This window comes from Cricetulus griseus, chromosome 2, assembly GCF_003668045.3.
Source record: "Cricetulus griseus strain 17A/GY chromosome 2, alternate assembly CriGri-PICRH-1.0, whole genome shotgun sequence".
In the NCBI taxonomy this organism is placed as follows: domain Eukaryota; kingdom Metazoa; phylum Chordata; class Mammalia; order Rodentia; family Cricetidae; genus Cricetulus; species Cricetulus griseus.
Window position 1 is genome coordinate 423,989,985 of NC_048595.1, and position 22,139 is coordinate 424,012,123.

General features: G+C 37.7%; 1 protein-coding gene and 1 non-coding gene across 2 annotated transcripts in view; one reads left to right on the plus strand and one right to left on the minus strand.

The window, feature by feature from the left end:
- LOC100761061 (sperm-associated antigen 16 protein) overlaps positions 1–22,139 on the plus strand; it is an 816,909-nt gene that overhangs the window by 616,473 nt on the left and 178,297 nt on the right. The gene's annotated exons all lie outside the window — the stretch shown is intronic.
- On the minus strand, positions 7,102–7,174 carry Trnam-cau. The gene has a single exon. It is a non-coding gene; the product is annotated as a tRNA-Met (tRNA).

Below are 22,139 nucleotides of genomic sequence, written 5' to 3' on the forward strand. Positions count from 1 at the left end.
CAGAAGGCCATTATCTAGGAAATAACCTGATATATAATTCTAACCATTTCTTCAAGGTGTTAGAAGTTACAGCCAGCCAGCCCCTCTATCCCCAGAATGTCTTAATTCCAGTTGCAATTACTTCATCTGAGAGATGTGCTAAGCAAGATGGCTTAGCCAGCTAAGTCCTTGCTGCCAGATCCAACAACTTTAATCTGATATGCAGGACCCACATGGTAAAAGGAGGAAAGAGACTCAGCCTGTGCACCCACACCCACACCCCCCCACCCCCCACACACACAAACACAAAGACAATACAAAGAAGCAAACAAATAAATAAATGCAGTATTTTTCCCAAAAGGTCTGAACAGTCTCCGCTTTGCAATTGTGGTATGTGTGGGAATCCTTGAAAGATGTCTAGGGTCAGAAAATCCCATTTTGTCCTAAGGGCACCTCACAGGATCTCAGTATTTTGTGACTTCTTAGCCTTGGAAACCAGAGTTGAGATTTCTCCAACATCATTGCAGCTTTCAGGAAATGTGACAATGTAAGAAAATCCTAACCTTCAGGTTTGGGCCTCAGAATCCTTGGAGAACCTGAGTTTGTTCCCCAAATCACACATCTAAAGCCAAACATGGTAGTTTGTGTTTGGAATCCCTGTACCACACAGGGAAAAACTATAATATTCTTAAAGCACTGGCTGGCTAATTTAGCCACTGAGAGACCCTGCCCCAAAGGAGGTGAATGTGTGTCCAGGAGATGACAGAAAAAGTTGCCTTTGGCTACTACATGCACAGATACATGCATCTGTTCACCCATGTGCACTGCCATCCAACAGAAGCATGCACCAGCAGTTGCACACACATGCACATGTGTGCTCACACACAAATACAGGCATGTTTTCCCTTTTAAGTAAATAAAAAGGACTGAGAGTGATGTTCCATGATATAGTAGCCATTTCCCACAACAGTTCTACTCTTGGCATCCTAGGTGGAAACCTAATTGCGTCTACCCAGTGTGTAGTTCTAATTCTTGAGTTGTAATCAACAGAAGCTGACTGTGTCCTCTCACCTAAGAAAAGAAGTGATCAAAGGGAGCTGATATAGTTCTCAAATTCTAAAAGAAGACTATACTTTAGAGCCAGCTATCTAAAAATAATGGAACCAGAGAATTGAGGGTGACAGGACTTAGGCTGATGAACATGATTCTCGATTTACTATCAGCAAGGTAAGATAATGCTTTCAAATTTGAATAGAAATAACATCTGAGTATCTGAACACTTCCCTCTCTTGGCTAGTGGTGAGTGTATGTATTGGAGGGCGGTACCTCCACAATTAAACTTAGTTGGGCCAGTGTGAAACAAGGCAAACCTTGTCTTAATTAGGGCTTATTGTTTTGATGAATCACCATGGCCAAAACCCTGGGAATGAAAGGGCTTGTTTTGCTTATACATTCAGGTAACAGTGTTATAACTGAGTGAAGTCAGAGCAGACACTCAAGAAGGGCAGGCAACTAGAGGCAGGAGCTGATGCAGAGACCATGGAGGAGTGCAGCTTACTAGCTTGCCAATCATGGCTTTCTCAAACTGCCTTCTTAAAGAACCCATGACTACCAACCCAGGAATTCCCCACCAACAATGGGCTGGGCTTTCCCTTATCAATCCCTGGAAGAAAATGCCTTATAGTCCTGCCTGATGTTTTGGAGGCATTTTCTCAAATGAAATTCCCTTCTCTCAGATGACTCTAGCTTGTGTCAAATTGACATAAAAACTAGCCAGGACATCTCTGAGCCAAAAGCAAACACAGAGAATATCACAAGAAATGATAGAAGACAGGCACATCAAACAATTTACATACTTTTGAAAAATCCCAGCTATTTTTCAGCTGATAAGTTCAAACATAAGAAAATTGTTTTTGAGATAAACAGCAAGAAGAAAAGATTAATAAATCATTATCATCTGCTGTAAAAACCTTGCTCTTTGTGATTATCTGTTGACCTTGGATAGACTGTGAAACCCCCAGTGGCTGGATTGCCTTATTTATAGAATTGCTGGTGAGTACATTTTCCTTTAGGAGAAGCAGTGGCCTTTGATTACAGGGAGTAATAGGAAAGCAGTGCTGAAAATTGATGTGTATATGATATTACATTGTGATTTCCTTGGCATATACCATATAAAAATGAATAGCTATTATTTGTAAATGAATGTATATTTTGCCAGAAGATATCAGTATAAATTGACTTGTCTCCCACTGATAAAAACATTTTGAACTTCCTTTAGGATTCTTCAGACTATACTCATGTATATTAAAGGCTGTTACTGATGACAGTATACTCAAACATAATATTCACCACCATTCCTTGCCAAAGAACCATGGAGTTAGATTCAAAAGTATACTATCCAAGTAGATAAATTTTTAGATACAGGAACCAATAGGAAGTTGATCATAAGAACAATGTTATTACAGGAGTTACAGGGACTGAAGGGTCATCCCTACAAAGGAGTACAAGGTTCAAAATTACAAGATAGTCTTGCAGGAAACTGTAAAAATTACAATGAAAGAAATCTTCCAAACACTTAATAAAAGGCTGCTCTTACTGGTTCACTCAGCCCTGTAGCCATAGTTTTCTAAGTCGACTTCAAGGTTCTCTTCTTTCTAAGGTGTATTTTAGCAGATGGCTACACTATATGTGCACAAAGGAACTGAAATAACCCTATAATTTTGTGGGATTTTTAAAAGGTAAGCTAACAAAAAGTCTTTTCATTTTCCTCTGATTCTGAAGAATGTAGAGTTATATATTCCTTTCCTGTTGGAGCTCAATCAGACAATCTTCCCTTGAATCTTCCTTCAAGTGTCCTACCCCCACCCTCTCTCAAAGCTTTGTAGGCTTGCTCACACTCCCATGAGAGACTCTTGGGGGATTTACTGATCATGTGTGTGTTCATGCACATATAATTTAAAAAGGAGTCCCTTTGCTACAACAAGGGAAAGGGGATTATGTATTTTGAACTTATTTTTGAAGATATTGTTAACAGATTTATGAAGCTAAATTTTTATAACAGACTTATTTTTTACATTTCTATTTGTGGAATATCTATACTTGTTTATAATTAGGCCTGAACCCTGACTCCAGGAGTGCTCATAAATATGGAATCATTATTATAAAATTAAGTTCACTTCTAGAATTATATTTAGAATGATGTTGTTAATGACAGTTTCGGATTGGTATTGCCTGTTAAATATATACTAGATATACGTTAAATATATGTGTGTTAAATATAATTATATATGCATGTATGGATATATATTCATATATTTATCCATATATATCCTGTTTCCTGTAAAAAGCAACATTCATCCATTACCTAAAATTAATTTAATTTTATTTTTGCTTTACATATGCACCATGACCAAGTTCAATCCTGTTATTAAAATAGCCAACACATTGGAACTCCAAGATAAATTGTCTTTAAGAGCATGGCAACTACATTCTTTGAAATATTCAGTGGGACCTACCATTCTGACATCTACACGTCTTAGTTTTGTAAGCACTCTTCTAATGCTAGTCTTAAAGTTTTTGCCTTATATATTATACTCTTTCTCCCGACAAGCCCTCACTCATGGGCATTCTTTCTCAGGTTTTTAGTTCTGGTGTGGTGGTGGTGGTTTATGTTTGTTTGTTTGTTTTTGTTGACTTCTCAGCAGATCTGTGCAGATTTTGTCTGCTGGGCCTGGGATCTGAGGACTGGAAAAAAGGGGGAAGACCACAGTCTAATGCTGTAGACAACCTTGCTTTAGTTCAGTACACTTTTATACAAGAATGAAACAAAGAAAGCAATGATCTAAGGAAAGTTGTTTGAGTTCAGAAAATAATGATCAGAAAGACATGTATAGAAATGTCAGTAAGCACATACTAAGTATTGACACAGCAGGCCTTTCCCAGAATTTTCTCAGGAAAATTAATTTAAACACAATTGCCTGGCACGTACTATAGATTCTATATGAGAAATCATGAAAACAAGGCAAAAGGCCATACCTAAATTCAGGGTACAGTGATCAAATTGGCTTCTATAACTATGTTCTGACATCTAACAAGAATAAACATGTCTTATAAATTAAACGTAAATGTCCGTCACAGGAGTTACAAAATCACATCCAAAAACAATCTAGGAAATGAAATGCCCCTAAGGTAAAAGGCCCTCTGCCTTTTTTTTCCCCTAGAGCTCTCAGAGTTCCCCAAGGTATTGTGCATCATGCATCATACTTTTGATCCAATGATACTTCTCCTTCTCCTCCTTTTTCCTCCTGTCCTCTCTTTTATTCCTAATATCATTCCCTGTATTTTCCTTCAAATGTCTTTCCTCTAGTCAAATAAATTCTTATCTTGCCTATGTTAGCTAGAAGATAGGTTTTTTTTAATCCTAAAGTAAAACTCTTATGGTAGCTATTGTATTTGTTTACCAGTTTCCACTGATGTTTATTTAACATGGTTAACTATTTAGTAGTTTGGTTTCCTGAGTATTGGTAACATTTCCATTATCATCAAGTTTTCATAAAATTGTCATTAATTAAAAACAAAAAATGTTATTGTTAATTAAAAATTCTATTCCTGCAAGCAGATAGCTCAAACATCTGCAAAATGGAAAAGTGTTTAAGATAAATTTCAAATGAAAAAGATAATTATAAAAATATTTGATCCAAATTACTCTTTATAATTTTAAAAAATTCCATGCGTATTTTGTTCTTTTATTTTGAGATTAATATAATTACATCATTTTTTCCTCCTCTGCTTCCAAAACTTCCCATGTACCTCTTAACTTTCTCAATTTCAAATTCATGACGTCTGTTTTTGTTCATTTTAGTTAGAAAACACTATACTTCTCAGTCCATTTAATGTTACTTGCATTACCTCAGAGCTGACTACTTGGTATTGGTTAAGCAATTGATGTGCTCTTCCCTTGGAGAAGACAATTTTTCCCATTCTCTAGTTGCTTGTAGCTCTTTGTGTAGGGCTGAGACTTCCTGGGCTTTCCCAATCCATGTTACAATGTCTATTGCCCCTGTTTAGCTCATGTTCAGGCAGCCATATTGTTGAGAGAGCAATGGTTCTGCTTCCCTGTCCTTTCTAGGAGGCACAATCTCACAGCAGACTGACTTCCTGGTCCTCTGTCTCTTAGAACCTCTCCATCCTCCCTCCTGCAGAGTTCCCTGAGCTGTATTATTGGTGTATCCTCTGGGTCTGGGCTCTGCAACACTTTCTTTTTGTTTTATTGTGGTGCTCTGTAGAGATCTGTGTTGTAAAGAGAAGTTTCCTTGATGAAGGGTGAGGACTTAACTTACCTGTGCATCTAAGAACAAGTATTTAGAATAGAGTTAGGGATTCTACTGCTTTAGTAAAATGACATTTGTAGGTTCTCCTCTGATACCCATTGTATTTGAACTTGATTTGTGTCACCTAACCTCAAATGTATATTGAACTGCTAAGAGTATGTGTTCACATATATACATATTTAGAAAAAGGAGGTAAAAATACACATTTTTATTTCTATTACCCAGAAATCACATTTTAAAATGTTATTAAGTCTAATTACATTTTTTAAAAATAAATATCTCCAGTTTGAATTGTCTTTCCTTAGACAAGAGATGCTGGGTGCTTTTCAACACTGTGCTACATTTTTTTTTTATAAAGAAACAACATATAGAATTGGAAAGTAGGGGTCTTACGTTGTCACACCACATATATAAATCAATGAAAGTGATGGTGATCAATGTGGAGACTGCATATATAAATATTGGAATCAGATGCCTATGCACTCATCACAAACACAAAATAGTATGACCTGTTCACCACTCTTGTCCTATAGGAGTGTCTCCTTGTATGTTTTATCCCAAAGATAGGACTTGCTAACAAGGAAAGAAAATTCCTCAGTGAAAGAGTTGTGTCATGGCGTGAATTTGAAGATGGTTTCTTAAAGTGCTTTGCTTCTGAATGTCCGTGCTGTAACAAAGCTGGTTCACATTAACTGTGCATGCCAGTACAGCTACATCACATGGGCTGATGGGTTGTACATGGAAGTACAGCTACATCACATGGGCCTGTGCACTGATAGCAAATAGCCTTTTGAAAAATGTCATAGTAATGATACATATCTAATTAATCTAATGTCTGAGGTTAAAATTCTTAAATCCTTCATTCACAAATAATATGTTCTGGAAATATATTTTGAGAATGAATTGTTCTGAAAGTCCCTCCCTTGAATCCTGTTTATTTTTAGTTTGAGCACGATGTGACTTTCATATAGTAGAATGTTTATAAAGTTTACTTTTGACTTGTAAGCCTTTCTTTAGTAAGATGAGGTAACCCACTATAATCTTAAGTGTCCACCAAGGCAAATAATGTATATGCCTAGGACAAGCCATCACAGCCATGATACCCCAAAAATGAGAATATTGATAAACTTCAATTCTAGAATACTGCATAGTGTAAGTGTAAGTATAATGTAGGACAAAGCCCAAATTATCTGATGCCTAGGAGTTAAGTACTATTTTGTCCTCACTATTTCCCAAACTTCTACTCAAGGGAAGAGCACCTGTTTGGAGCCTCCAGGACATCAAAACACCGTTCTCCGCAAAACAATCTTGTATCTTCCCTTCTTTTTGTTCTTTCTGCTACACTTGGCTTTTTACTGTAGCATCAGTAGAAACAGCAGGAGGAAACATAAGAAGTAAAATAAGTGTAACTTGCTGGACTGATACCCTCTTAAGAATAAATAGGTTACAAAATGTTACAGACTCTGTCAAAAATACGTACATATTATCTTAGATTTGCTGATGATAGAAAATCAGTTAACATTTACAAACAACACGCAACAAGTATATTTAAAATTAACTTAAACTGGAAATATTCACGATGGGGCTAAAATTTATTTCATGGATCAATAATTTAACTATTGTTATTTATTATCATCATTATCATCATTGATACAGGGTCTCATTATGTACCTCTGGTTGGCCTGGAACTCACTTTGTAGACCAGGCTACCCTCAGATTCACAGGGAACTACCTGCTTCTTCCTCCACCTCCCGAATCCTAGGATTAAAAGTGTGCTATAAATAGTGCAGTGTGCCTTGTGTGAGGATCGAACTCACGACCTTCAGATTATGAGACTGATGCACTACCTACTGCACTAACGAGGCCCTGATGGGTTTGGGGGGGCCCAAGCAAGACCTCAGATGAATCCCAAGATCCCACATGGTGGAAAGAGAGAAGCGATGTGCACAAGTTGTCCTCTGGCTTCCTCACTTACAATTTGGTATATACGTGTCGACTTGCACACACACATGCATAAATACAGACACGCAATCAATAAAAGTAAAAATAAAATGAAAACAGCCTATTTTTGATTTTTTAAATTTATTTTTATGAGTTCAAATTAGGAACAAGCTTGCTTCACATGTCAATCCCTTCTCCCTCTCAATCCCCTCCCCCCAACCTCCCACCTGTCCCCCACCCTATCCACCCTCCACTCCCCAGGCAGGGTAGGGCCCTATAGGGGGCTCCCCAAAGTCCACCACATCATCCTGGGCCTGGCCTAGGCCCTCCCCCATGTGTACAGGTTGAGAGAGCATCCCTTCACGTGGGATGGGCTCTCAAAGTCCCTTCTTACACCAGGGAAAAATACTGATCCACTAGCAGGTGCCCCATAGGGTGCTGAGGCCTCCTCATTGAGATCCATGATCAGGGGTCTGGATCAGTCCCGTGATGGCCTCCCAGACAGCAGTCTGGGGTCCATGTGCTCTCCCTTTTCAGGCCAGCTAAAACAGCCTATTTTTGTGGCAAGTTTTGTAGATGAACATTACTCAGTGGCGTGAATTCTTCTTGCCTGTCTCACAAAACTTTGTATTGCTAATAATGAAGATTCAGAGGTAACCATAGCATTTACATTTCTTACAGCTAGGGAATGATCCAAAGGGATATTGGGAACTTGCCTGGTAGTCTCTGCTCATGGAATACACACTGAGGGTAGAATCAGACAGACCTGAAATCTCTGTATATGTCATGTGTAGGAAGTTTTCACTTGATCACATTTTATTCACCTGACACTGAAATGGTCTGAACAAGTTAACCAGTAGTGACTATAGTACCATGACAATTCAAATCAAGACGATTGACAGTCATCAGTATCCAGAACATAGAATTACTATATAGTGCTTTTGTCATCCTGGAAATTATATTCACTGCCATGTTCAAGATGAATTTGAATGAGGAATAAGTGGATCAAGATGTCTATTTAATTTGACTGGTAACAAACTTTTACAAACTGGTACATATTAGAAGGAGAAGAGGGCAAGCCCCTTTTTGTGCAATTGTTCTCACAATATCGTGAGTTGGTTATGACCAACAAACTTTTTTTTTTCGGAGCGGTCCTCCTTTTAAATGTCCAGTCAGTAGAGTAAGAATGAGGCAGCACCCAGAAAATTAAAATCAACATGCACTTTAATAAGTCAATCACCAGTTTAAGGAGAAAAATGGAAGCATTGAGTAAGATCAATTAGCCATGAGCAATCACAATTACAAGCTGTGACTGCTATTTTTGCATTGTGGTACTGATGGGATTCCCAGAATTACATTTTTCTTAGGCCAGAAAATAACAATAGTCTGGTTAAATGTGAAGAACTATAATGTTAGAACCAGTTATAAGCTAGATATGATAAAATGTTGTTTATAAATACTAAATTGGAGGTTTTCTGAGTATAGTGTGAAGAAGTCCCTAAGCTTGAGAAGCAATAAACCTGGGAAGATGAAAGTCATACCTAAAAAGAGAAAAGTGATTTTTATATTTTAAATTTGTACCCTCATACTCTATCTCTCTCTACAGCACTAAGTGATAAAATACATCAGCTGAACAGAATGACATAAGCAAAGGCCAAGGGGATAATGCCTTTAAGTTAAGGTTTTTACAAATCATACAAATATATATCCATGATGGATGTATACTTGCAAAGTTGGCTTGAACTTTTCTATACTTTATTGATAATGACATCAGTTACTCATCCAAACCTAGCCTCTTTAAACGCTTCTTTTTTTTTTTTTTTTGTTTTGTTTTGTTTTGTTTTTCCGAGATTGTTTTTAATGATTTGGTCAGAAGGGCTAATCCATAGAGATGACATTGATGAGCCAGGGTGAATCCCTGCCTCAATAGACAAGAGAGAGAAAGAGAAAGATTGATGTTTAGACCCATTGTTCTGCCTCACAAGGCAGCTGACTGGGAGGCCCTTTCTTCTTTCACTACACACAGTCTCACAGATTGTTCACAGTACAAGGCCACCTAGTGGCTGGATACCACCTGTACATTACTTCAGGGTTAAGCTGCAAAAGGGCATAATTTGATAAAAATCTTAGTGCTGAATAGCTTGCAGACATCTGCCAGCAGTTTGGGTTCCTTTTAAAGGGCAGCACATGGTTGATGGGACTCATAGGAGGATTTATAAGTGTAATTATTGCCACGTAATTCAACAAATCACCTTTATCTCTGAAGTCCTAATGCTTTCAATCTTTTGCATTTTAGTCATTGAGATTTTAGCAATAAAATATTCCATAAGATGAATCCTAACTGTACCTGAAAGCCTTCAACAAATTTATTTCATTAAATAATAAAGTAAAAGTGATTCAAAAGAAATTTCTAAAAGTTAACTTTTTACATTTATATTATAAATGTTTAAAACCCATGTCAGATTTAAATCTTAGGATCTCCTTGCTTATTAACATTTACAATCAAAATACATATCTGCCAAATTAGTATAATATTAATAGTAAATAAATAAATAAAATAATAATAATAATACCTCACAAAGTAATCTCTCGAGACAGTTTTGCATTTAAGCAAGTCCACAATAACCAAGATCAATAGAAAGAAACAGCATCTCTGAACTGAGTCTACCTGTCTTATCAGGTATGCATTCAATAACACACTATAATTTATTGAGCAAAATTCTGCTACATATAATAACTTGCTGGGTTATTATACCCAGCTTATTTCTTAGTTACTGGGTAAAAGCATGCCACATTTGGAAAACAAATTGCCAACTTGAATCTAAATAAGTAAAACAAAGCCTATCAACAAAAAAGTATAGAATTGTTGTTAATGTCCCTGAATGAATTCCTATCTGTTCAGTATATAGGATAATGAGATACAAATTAAATATTTAGTAATGGCAAATTTTCAAGAGTCATTTGCTTAACTGTTGAACAGATACATATTTATACATATGTGTGTGTGTGTGTGTGTGTGTGTGTGTGTGTGTATCCCATGATCTCAGAGTAGAGAAATGTGCATGAGCTGGAATCCCTGAGAAGGTTTTACAGACCAGGCAAACCTTGAGGACTATTGAGAGAATGGATGTGGGAGACCCTCCCAAATGTGTCAGGCAGTCTGTGACAAAGGGGATGTGGGTAAATGAGGTAAATAACTAGTCATGTGGAAATTGGTGAACAAAGACAGACCCTTGCACAACATTTAAGCATCATTCAGGATCCACCCAAGCCCTGCATTCTGTGTGCTTCTCATTTGTCACTGTCTGAAATAATTTTTTCTTATTATTCATAGTGTATCCTTCCCCGCTAAAGTATAAGCTTAATTAGGACAGAGTCTTTGTCAGTCCTCGGCACTCATTCAGAAACACACAACCAGATATGAAATAAAACAATGTTTAAGTGATACAAACCAAATCGATAATTACAATAAACATGGGATGAAATAAGAATTATCCTTTCAGTAGTCTCTATTAGGTAAATTGCAGAATGATATTCCTAAGCATGAAAGAAGGTCATGCCTCCTCCAACCAGCAAGGGTCCATTCTCCAGGAGCTCTGCAATTTACATGTCAGCTGGTAAGGGCAGGGAGAATGGAGGAAATGAATAAGCTAAACATACAATGAAATGTCAAAAAGAATTCTTCATCAACAGATGGGAAAGATTCAGGATAGAAACAGGCAATGGGCAGATAGTTACAATTAAAAGGAGAAGTAGAAAGTTTTCAATGTTTATTTTAGCAGAAACCGCTATAATGGGACAATATACAGGCATAATCTAAAATTGGCAAGAATAGATATATTTCAGTTATATGTGCATGTGTCAATATATACCCATATAATTTTAAAGTTCCATTATATTCCTGTATTAATCAGTAAGAATCTCATGTTTTAAGTACTTCCCAGTTATTATTTGATGTTGCCTGAGGCATTCATCAAGGGTCTTTCTGTTTTATCAGAAAACAACAATCCATTTCTATTATTTTAGTTCATGTGAATAATATGACCATTGGCAGGAGAAACTGGAGAAGAGGTTCTTCTGTCCTCTGTAAAAGAAGTATACAAGGAAGAAAGAGGTCAGGTATTAGTCATTGTCTTAGGTGTGAAGATACACCAGAATCAAAGTAACTCTTATAAAGAAAATATTTAATTGGTATGGCTCTCTTACAGTTTCAGACCATTATCATCATGAAGGGGAGCATGGTGGCATGCAGGCAGTCATGGTGGTAGATATATTTAGCTTGTAAGTGACAGGAAGTCAACTTACTGTCACAGTGAGGTAAGCTTGAGCAAAAGAGGCCTCAATGCCCACCCCCACAGTGACATACTTCCTCCAACAAAGCCACACCTCTTAATAGTGCCACTCCCTTTGGATGCCATTTTCTTTCAAACCACCACATTCTACTCCTTGGCTCCCAAAGGTTTATAGCTAAATCATAATAAAAAAATGCATTTAGTCCAACCTCAAAAGTCCCCATATTCTATTACAGTCTCAATGTTTAAAAGTCCACAGTTCAAAGTCTCTTCTGAGATTCATGCAATCTCTTAACTGTAATCCTCTATAAAATAAAAATAAAAAGTAGAAATCACATACTTCCAACATATAATGGCACATGATACACATTACTATTCCAGAGTATAGGGAGGGGAACATATTAAGTAAATACTGGACCAAAGCAAGACCGAAAACCAGCCGGGAAAACTGCAAACTTTGTATCTCCATGTCCCATGTCAAAATGCTCTTCAGATCTCCAGTTCCATTCAGGTTTGACTGCAACATATTTCTTTCTCTTTGACTGATTCCACTCCCTATTAGAAGCTCTCTTTGGCAGGTATCCCATGACTCAGGCATCTCTAACATCTTGGGTTCTCCAACACAATCTAGGCTTCAACTTCACAGCTTCACACCATGGCCTCTCTACTAGGCCTTCATTCACAAACAGCCCTGAAATATGCCTGGTCTCAGCAGCTTTATTCCATAACCCCTTTCTTCTATCCTTAACTCTAAAATGAGAACCATATGGCCACAGCTGCCAAATTCTGCTGCTTATTGAGCTGGAACATGGCCCTCTCATTCAATTACATCTTCACCAGCTTTCTGTCTTTCACTGCCTAAGCTCAGCTGTCCTGAAATTTGCTCTGTAGACCAGGCTGGCCTCAAACTCAGAGCTCTGCCAGCCTCTTGTCTTCCCAATGTGAAGATTAAAGGTGTGCCTCCACCACACCCAGTTCTAAGTTTTTATTCAGTTACTTAACACATGCTGGAAATTTAGCTGGCTGATATCTTGCCCTGAGGTCACAACTCCCTTTATTCCAGTTCTTAATCCATTTATCTCCTTGAACAGAGGATTTAGCTCCTTCCCACTTTCTGGTGCCCTTTTTCTCCTCAAATATTTTTCCTTGCTCAGCTTTCTCCTATTCATTATAAATCTTCATTAGAGTTACCACTAATGTTCACACGATAGAGTGTATACTAGGCTGTTTTGAGATTACTTTTCCCAACAGAATTAATTCAAAATTCTTCAATTCTGTCTCAAGCAGACTCTTTGGACAAGGGCAAAATATGTTCCCCTCCCTATACTCTGGAATAGTAATGTGTATCATGTGCCATTATATGTTGGAAGTATGCAGCCACTTCCTTAACCAAAATATGCAAGAATAATTTCTAGGCACCATACTAAAATTCTTCTCCTCTGAAACTCAGACAGTTCAAGTACTTAGCACCTCTATCTTCCATGCTTCTATTAGGATGGCCCATTATGCTGCTTTTCTAACCCAGAGTACCAAAGTCCAAATTCTTCCAAACAAACACATGGTCATGCCTATCAGAGCAATACCCCAGTCCCTGGTATCAACTGCTGTCTTAGTTAAGGTTTTCATTGCTCTGAAGAGATACCATGACCACAGTAACTCTTATAAAGAAAACATTTGATTGGGGTAATTGGCTTACAGTTTCACAGGTTTGGTTCATTATCATCATGATGGGGAGCATAGTGGCATACAGGCAGATGTGGTGGTGCCTACATCTTGGCTCACAGGCAAGAGGAAGTTAACTAAAGGAAGCTTGAGCAAGAGGCCTCGAAGTCTGCCCCCACTTACTCCAACAAGGCCACACTTCCTAATAGTGCCAATCCCTTTGAGGGGCATTTTCTTTCAAACTACCACAGTCATGAAATGACCAGAGATGCTAGAATTAAGAACTGTGAGAATGCCTACCAAAATCTCCACCCCACACCATTTCCTGGTAGCCAAGGAAATAATGATATAAAAATTAATTAATTTCAAAAAGAATGAAGTAAAATGTAGAGAGTAACTTGATCTATTCTCTCTATCTGTGACCTCTTTTCTTTGTCATTAAAGTGCATTGCTATGGGCTGGAGAGATGGTTGAGTCATTAAGAGTAAGAGCAAGTATTGCTCACACGGAGAACTTGAGTTTGGTTCCCATCCCCCACATTTGGCATCTCATGCCTGAAACTTCATTTACAGGATATCCATTGCCATCTTTGGTTCTCCATGTACACCTACACTTAGATGCATAAACCCCTCACATACACCCATGATACCACACACATAGACATGATGTATTAAAGTGAATTGATTATACTCGAGAGATTTCATATTGTGTAGACCAGAACTCAGAACCCTGAAAGCTCAGGCTTTGTTCAACACCTCTGCTATAGAAGTTGAAGTTGAAACATCGAAAGGATCAGAGTTCCTGCCCCATGCCTATCACTCTTTCATTTGCATCTTTGCTTCTTGGATATCTTTCTCAAGTAGCTAAATCTCTGGCTTGACCATATGAGATTGACTCATTAAGTTGGAGAAGGACAACCTACTGTGAAAGCACAAGGACTCTTGCCTATTAAAGCATTACTTATGCCAGTCCTTAAGTGAATCTATTGTGTACTAGAGGTCAATAGGGGACTTCTTAGTTTCTCAGAGATGTGCATGCATTCATTCAACACATTATAAATATGCCATGTGCCATAAGAACATACATAATTGAATTGCTTACTACACTGAGCATTAACACAATCACAATGTAGTGTATAAAGATTAAGTCTAGATGAAATTATTATTATTATTATTATTATTATTATTATTATTATTATTATTTTGGTTTTTTGAGACAGGGTTTCTCTGGGTAGCTTTGAATCCTATCCTGGCACTGGCTCTGGAGACCAGGCTGGCCTCAAACTCACAGAGATCTGCCTGCCTCTGCCTCCTGAGTGCTGGGATTAAAGGCATGTGCCACCAATGCCCAGCTAGATGAAATTATTTTAATGAGTCTGTTTTAAACCATGAATTGAAATAATTGAAACCCTACATTTTAGACTATAGAGGACTTCTTAAACTAAATATATCAATTTATTTCCTTATATTTCAAAACTAAACAATCTTTGTTAGCTAATCCACATAGGGTGGTATCTTCTCATAGCAATTTAAATGGCAAACTCTTGGCAAATATAGTTGTTCAGTCTTTGGAGGTAGTTGACTTGACTTTTAACTGTCTTCTAACCCTCATAGTTATCTGCTCTGGTCCTGAATGCTAATTTTAGAATTCTTCCTATCCTAAACTTCCATTTTTCATATGTGAAAATCTCTGCTAATGCAATTAATCTCACACTTCATAAACAACACATCTATCCTTGTACCTCATCCTTTGCTTATATCAGAGTCATCAATTAATTTCATAGTTCAAATATGGGGTTTCTCTCCTCTCTGCATTCTTCATTTATAGCAAGACGTGAAGTCTGGGTGTGATTTATGAGGAAACCCAGTAACATTTTATACTTAGAAACATCTCTTGACCAAGAAAGAGCTAAAATCTTCACACAAAGGTCAGTCCTTTTTTCCCCTCTCTTTTAACTATATGAATGCTCACTTTTAGAACTAAAAAACAAGTCAATCCATGTAATTATCTTTCATCCCTTGTATTTGCATAGGATTTTCTGCTAGCTCTCCAGCTTCTGGATGAGGCATGGTAGTGGAGCCGCTATTCTGCTTGTTAGATTAACATCAGAAAGCAGAATTTGCATCTGGCCACCAAGCCTTTAGTCATCAAATCAACAAATGGAACTAATGTGGCATAATAACAGGAGAGCTGGCTTTTGAGGAGAGAGGGACAAACTGAATTTTTATAAAGCACCCAGTTCACATTTTTAAAACTCCCCCACACCATTAAATACTGAATGAATCTCATTTTTTATGTCAGCTGGGGTTATCATCTCCTCTTCCAAGATAGTTATGATGTCTCATGATACAATCATTTTGTGGAGACATTTTGATCATCATGTAAACAGTGCCCTTCCCACCTGTGAATAAAAGTCCTACATTCTACCTGGGCATTTTGTTCTGCTTGAAACATGGGCTCATATTTGAATAATAATTTTCTTTGGCCCACACTGAGATGTGATCCTTGGAGACTATCAGAAAAGGAGCAAATGCTAAACATAGTTTCTCTGTAGTGAATGCATAAACACTTTTTTTTTTGCATTTTCTCCATATTTTGATAGTGATTGAGAATACTTCAGGGGAGAGAGAGGTTTTCGAGAGGCTTCTTTTTGAAAAATCAACTTAATTATACAGCTAACTCCTTTACATGTAAATTAATTTATGGAACTACTTAATGTGGATATATGTGCTTCTATTTCTTCCAAAAGATGAGGTAATCTGGGTTATATTTTACACAATCAAATCTACCTAAAGTTTATTTAAAAGTTGGTAAATGCTTTTTAGAATTTTCATATATCAGGATCTTGTGTTTGGAAGTACTAGAGTGATTAAAAATATGAGCTGAAGGGACCAGTGTACAAAAAGACATGTATCCAGAGCTAGCCCGAATTTTTCTATTCTGCATTATCTCTAACTCCCATGACCTCTTTCCTCTTTGTTTTTATACCTTAACTCATGCACACAGACAAATACAGTTCAATATCAATCACTTTCACCAGTTAAATAACAATCACCAAAGAAGTTGGGAGTTTCCTTTGGGGTTCTCAGTCTCCTTAATAAAAGAATTTAGGAATGAATTAGGGAAGAAGTTGGAAAACTTTTTTAGAGTTTGAAAGAGAAACAAAGCCAACATGTTATCGATCTTGGAGCCTACCGAGTAGACAGAGATGGAGAAAAGGAAGAGAGAAAGTTCTGTATCTTGAATTAAGGTTTGGGACAGTTACCAGGCTCAGCAAGGAAGGCCCATAAGCAATTGTGTGGTAGAAAGTAGACAGTCAGGCTTAGTAGTGAAGATCTGTAAGCAGCTTCCTCTGACAATTTCCAAAGCAACAGAGAAACCCTGTCTCAAAAAAAAAAAATTGCTACTCCTTAGGATTTTAAATACCACAGGAAAAGAGATGGGGAAGGTCCTTCTGTGTATATGTTTGTCTTATTCGTTGATAAATAAAGCACTGTTGACCAATAGGGAAGCAAGTTAGGTGGGACTAGGAGAGATTCTGGGAAATGTAGGAAAGGAGAGAGTTGCCATGTGATCCCAGGAAGAGAGAACTCATAAGGCCAGTTTCCTTGGTAAGATAAGTCCTTATAAAAATATATAGATTAGTAGTTATGGTTGATAATTAAGACTGAGCTAGCAAATAAGAAATCCTAGTCATTGGCCAGCAGCATTGTAACTAATATAAGACTCTGTGTGTTATTTGGGGGCCCTGAAGCGGCAGCAGAACCCAGGCAGCTGGTGGAAAGAGTTAACGTTACAGAAAAGGTATAGACAGTAAGGCTTTGTTGAGTCCCATTAAGGAAAAGCTACTTCTACCTAGTCTGGCCTCAGATGTATACCAGATATTGTTATCTGGTCTAAAGATTAGAAGAGTACACACTATCATATCCTCCCCAAAGAATGACTCTAACTAAGACTGCCAATCATCTGGCCAGGGATACCACCCTGCAGGAAATCTGATTTACCTGTATTTTTGCTAAGGCTAACAAGATGGGAGGAAGAGTTAATCAACCAAGAGGGAGGGTAGGTATCCTTAATGGCTTCTAAGGCTGCTGTTAATCCCTGTAATGTTTCCCCTTCAAAAGCACTTTGGTTCTGCATGAAATTGGGGTGTAGAGGGGTTTAAAGTTTCGATTTGTGTGGACCTTCAAGCTTTGAGGGAGTTACTGGGGGGACCCAGAGAGATAAATCTCAGCAGGATCTGAATACATGTCACCTGCAAACAAGGGGCAATAAAATTAACACAAAAAGTTGAGTGGATGAGGTCCAAACATTAATAGTACCATTACTAATATTATAATAGCGATAACCCATTTTTACCATGCTAATCCAGTCTGGACTAGAATTTAGTTCACACTCTCACACATAGCTTCCAGGCAAGGCTGCCAATTTAGCAGAAGTTAGAAGAAACCAGAGCACCCTTCTGACATTTCTGGCCTCAAGCCAGGACAGAATCAAAAACATATTTGGCTTCCATCTCAGGACATGAATAGAAATGCTGCTTTTAGGGTCCCGTCCTAAAATTTTTTTGGCTAATTTCTTTTGTTCTAGTCCCATTTACACTACATTGTTCTGGTATTTTCTCCAAGCCTTTCCTTTTCCTCTGCCTCAAGTAGATCATCTCTCTTCTCCTTCCATTACTCCTCTGAAACTTATAAGACAAAGAGAGATACAAGTATTTCTGGTGTTCACAAGCTTCCAGAGTGTTGTTGGCTTTGACATTTAACTAGGAAAGATCATTTGAAGGAAACTGATGTTCTTCCATTTCAATATTTCTATTTCAATTCTTGCCCACATGTATACCTGAAAAAAGCATTGAAAAATGATACAGACTTTTCAAACAAAGTTGATAGCTAAGATTCCTTCGGTAAATTTTATTTATTTATTTATTTATTTATTTATTTATTTATTGGTTTTTGTTTTGTTTTGAGACAGGGTTTCTCTTTGTGACAGCCCTAGCTGTCCTGGAACTAGCTCTGTAGACGAGGTTGGCTTTGTACTCAGAGATCTGCCTGCCTCTACCTCCTGAGTGCTGGGATTAAAGGCATGCACCACCACCTCCCAGCTTCTTTGGTAAATTTTAATGATCCCAAAGGTTGTTAATCTCCATAGTGCGCTATAGTATACATTATAATCAACCAAATGTTTGTATCTCCACCACATTTGTATGTTGAAGCCTTGTAAGTTAACTTTTTAGAATAGTAACAAAATACATGACATAACAAATGTTTTCCTTTTATTTGTCTCTGTGTGTTCTTTTATTATTAAAAGTTACTTTGTATTTTACATATCAACCCAATTCCCCTCCCTCTCCTTCTCCCACCCTCTACCTCCCCCTTTTTCCACCCCCTATCAACTCCTTGGAGTGGGTAATGCTTTCCTTGGGGAGTCAACAAAGTCTGTCATATCAGAAAGCCCACAGTTTAAGAGCAGTGCAGTTCTATTATAGGTCTGAGTTTCATTCCCAGCAACTACATGGTGGTTCACAACCATCTATTATGAGATCTAGTGCCCTCTTCTGGCTTGTAGTGTAGGCATATATGCAGGCAGAACACTGTATCCATAATAAAATAAATAAATCTTAAAAAGAAGAAGAAATAAATCTTAATAGAGGAAAAGTTTATTTTAGCAATGGTTTCAAAGGTTTTGGACCACGATCTCTTTATCCTGTTGCTTTGGGCCCATAGCAACATGATGTAAAATTTTGGGAAGATGAAAGTAATGTGTTCATCTCATGATAACAAGGAAGCAAGAGAATGGCATGAGGAGCCTCAAGTCCCAATGCCCCCTCCATTGGCACACCACGTATAAGCTGACTTCTTTAAATGATTTTCCCTCTTATAGGTTCCTTCTGAAATTTCCAACATTTTCCTATTTTACCAAGGTTATGTGTCTTTGGGGGTAATATTTAAGGTCTAAACTATAGCAAAGTTGTAACACTATGTGTGATAGTTTTGAGAAGTGAGGTCTTTAGGTAATAACTAGGTTTATAAATGATAATGAGGATGGAACCCTGTAGCATGAAAAACAAAATACCCAGATACAGATATTTGGGTTCAAGCTTCAAACTGAAGATCAGAAAAGCAAAGCAGCCAGCCACTAGATTTTACCTCTAGCTCAGGTTGAAAAGGCTGTTCCACGAGCTCTTCACCAAGCTTCAGACTGCTGCCTTTCCTCAGTGTGGCTGGAGAGAATCCAGAGACTATCTCAGTATGCCACCCTATCCTCAATGAGGCTGGAGAAAGAATGCCAGCTCTGAGACCCTGTTCTTATCTTAAATACCTCTCATGAGTCCTGGGATTAAAGGCATGTGAATCCAAGTGTTGAGATCATCTTTGTGTGAGCTGTTTCTCTTTAGGACTGCATATATTTCTTATAGCTCAGTGTGACCTGGAACTAACAGAGATCCCTTTACCTCTACCTCCCAAGTGGTGAGATTAAAGGGGTGTACCACCACTGTCTGGTTTCTGTAGCTTGTTGCTGGCTTTGCTTTCTGAATCCTCAGCCAAACTTTAATAAATCATAAACAATGTATTGCCACAGAACCCCATGACTAAATGTGTTCTGTATATGAGGAAGAACAGCTTTAACTTCCCTCTGTTTTCCCAATGAGGGAACACAGCAAGAAAGTATCTGTAAACCAGAAGAGGATCTCTCCCCCACCCACATTGCCACCTTGATTTTCCAATGTTAGCTGCTGCCTACAAAGCACTTATTGCATCACATGGTGTTATCTCACATGAGCTGAGAAAGACAGAATCATCAAAAATGCTAAAAGCATAAAACTACAGATATAATATTCAATTTATAGTAAATAATTAAAGGCCTACTCTCATAAGCAAACAATGAGCCAAATAAGACTTAACATCTGTCAAAAAAAAATGCAACTTAAAGAAAAATTCAAATAAAATTGCTGATTTACCCTGTCAAAGATGGCGATTCGTTTTAGATTCTAGAAGGAAGCATGGTGACAGAATATACAGATAATTGACCATATAATCAGAAGACTGGAACCTTGCTTTAGTTTGTTCAGGGAAAAAGTTACAGCCACCCTCACTATCTCATCCAGGCTTTCTTTGCTTCCCCTATGATTCTCTTCCAGTGGGAACTATGCATTCTTAAGCCACCCCACTGGTTAATTAAAGGGAGTCATATATTCTTCTTTAACAGAGTAGAAAAAATGCTCTTAAGGAAACGTAAATTGAAAACCAAAAAGCAAGGGTACTGTGAACCAATTTCAGAAAAGTAGCCATACAAATTCCCATATAAGTATGTATCTTATGAAATTCTCAGTGATTACGTGGTATGTTGGAAGCAATCAGAAGACCATTTCTCAAAGTGCCTTTAATGTACAGGTTCCCTAAATTTCAGTTCTTCCTTCCTCCTTTTTCAAGATTCCCTAGAAAGCAGAGAACATTATTATATTTTCAGGCATGGATATCACTGTATTTTGTATGCAGGAGTTTATGACACTTTGAACAATAATTAGAAGTTGAAAAAGAAGTAAACAAGTCTGCCTTTGTAGTCACAATGTTCACGTTGATAAAAGGTTAACAAAATATGAAGGAAGAGATGCAAATGACTGATACAATACAGGACACTGTTGGGATTTTCTCCTCATTGTGTTTTCATTAATAGTTGTTTATCCTAATGCTTTAATATTGTTCATATGAATAATGTTGAGCTTGCTGCTGAGGAGGTTTACAATGCTAATAAACCAGTCTAGTTTCCATTTCTCAAGAAGAAATGGAGATTTGTGTCTTATGCTAAAGGCCGCACCTACCATCTCCAGAAACAAAATTCAAGGAGAAACTAGCATTTTGTTTACCTAATTTATTTAGCCACATTTAGGTCTATTTTGGTAATATATTTTGTCAAAAGCTGTGCTCTTTTTCTCCCTGTGAAATACTATAGTTTGTTTTGTTTATTGCACTTAGTGGTATTGTGTAATCCTTTACTTCCTCCTTTTCAGTTTTTTACTCATCCAAAGAGATAGCTGTGATATTTTATAGCATCCTGCATGGTTTTGTTTTCCTTAATGTCTTTCATACACTATTTTCTTCTTGTTATCAGCGAGCCATTGGGAAAGCAAAGTATTCTGTTTGCCAGATTCTGCCAATATATGATAGCTGCTCTGGTGCCCTGATGCACTTTTGAAAATAAGTAGTGAAAGTGCTATAGCCTCAGTGTTACAGCATATTTCCCTGGAAAGGAGATCATGACCTCGCAGTGAGGCTGTGAATCCATGACTTGAGCAGAGGAGAGCCCTTGGGGTAAACTTTTGTGAGATGGGAGGACCAGATCCAGGAAGGGGCCAAAGCTGTTTGTGAGGACCACCCTGCTGAAGTCCAACATAAGCCAAAATCCAGGTGGCATCATACTATTGAGTTGCTCATCCTAAGTAAAGGATCCAAACTCTTTGTCTGCATATCAGTCATTTCCAAGCAAATTGGCTTTAACAAAAGATAATAGAAGAAGGAGGAAGAGGAGGAGAGAGGAAAAACAGAAAGAGATAAAGAAAAAAGGGAAGGAGGGAGAAAGGGAAGGAGGGAAAAGAAAAAAAAAGAAAAGAATCCATAACCCATGAGCAAATAGCAACCTACCCTCTTAGCATTTGGAGAATTGCTCCTCTTCTGGCTAGAGAAAAAGCACCAACAAAGTGCCACCACACCACTCTCTGTGCAGTTAAAGTGTTGATTTTTTTAATAAAATTCAATCTTAAGTAATACAGAAAGAGAGAGAGAGAGAGAGAGAGAGAGAGAGAGAGAGAGAGAGAATAAGAACAATTCAATGGTAGCACTGAGCTACTAAGGCCAAGGTTTTAGGCAAAATGCAGTTTAAAAGAGAAAGAAAAGTCTCCCCACAGTAATACATCTGTGTGATATATGTGATCTCC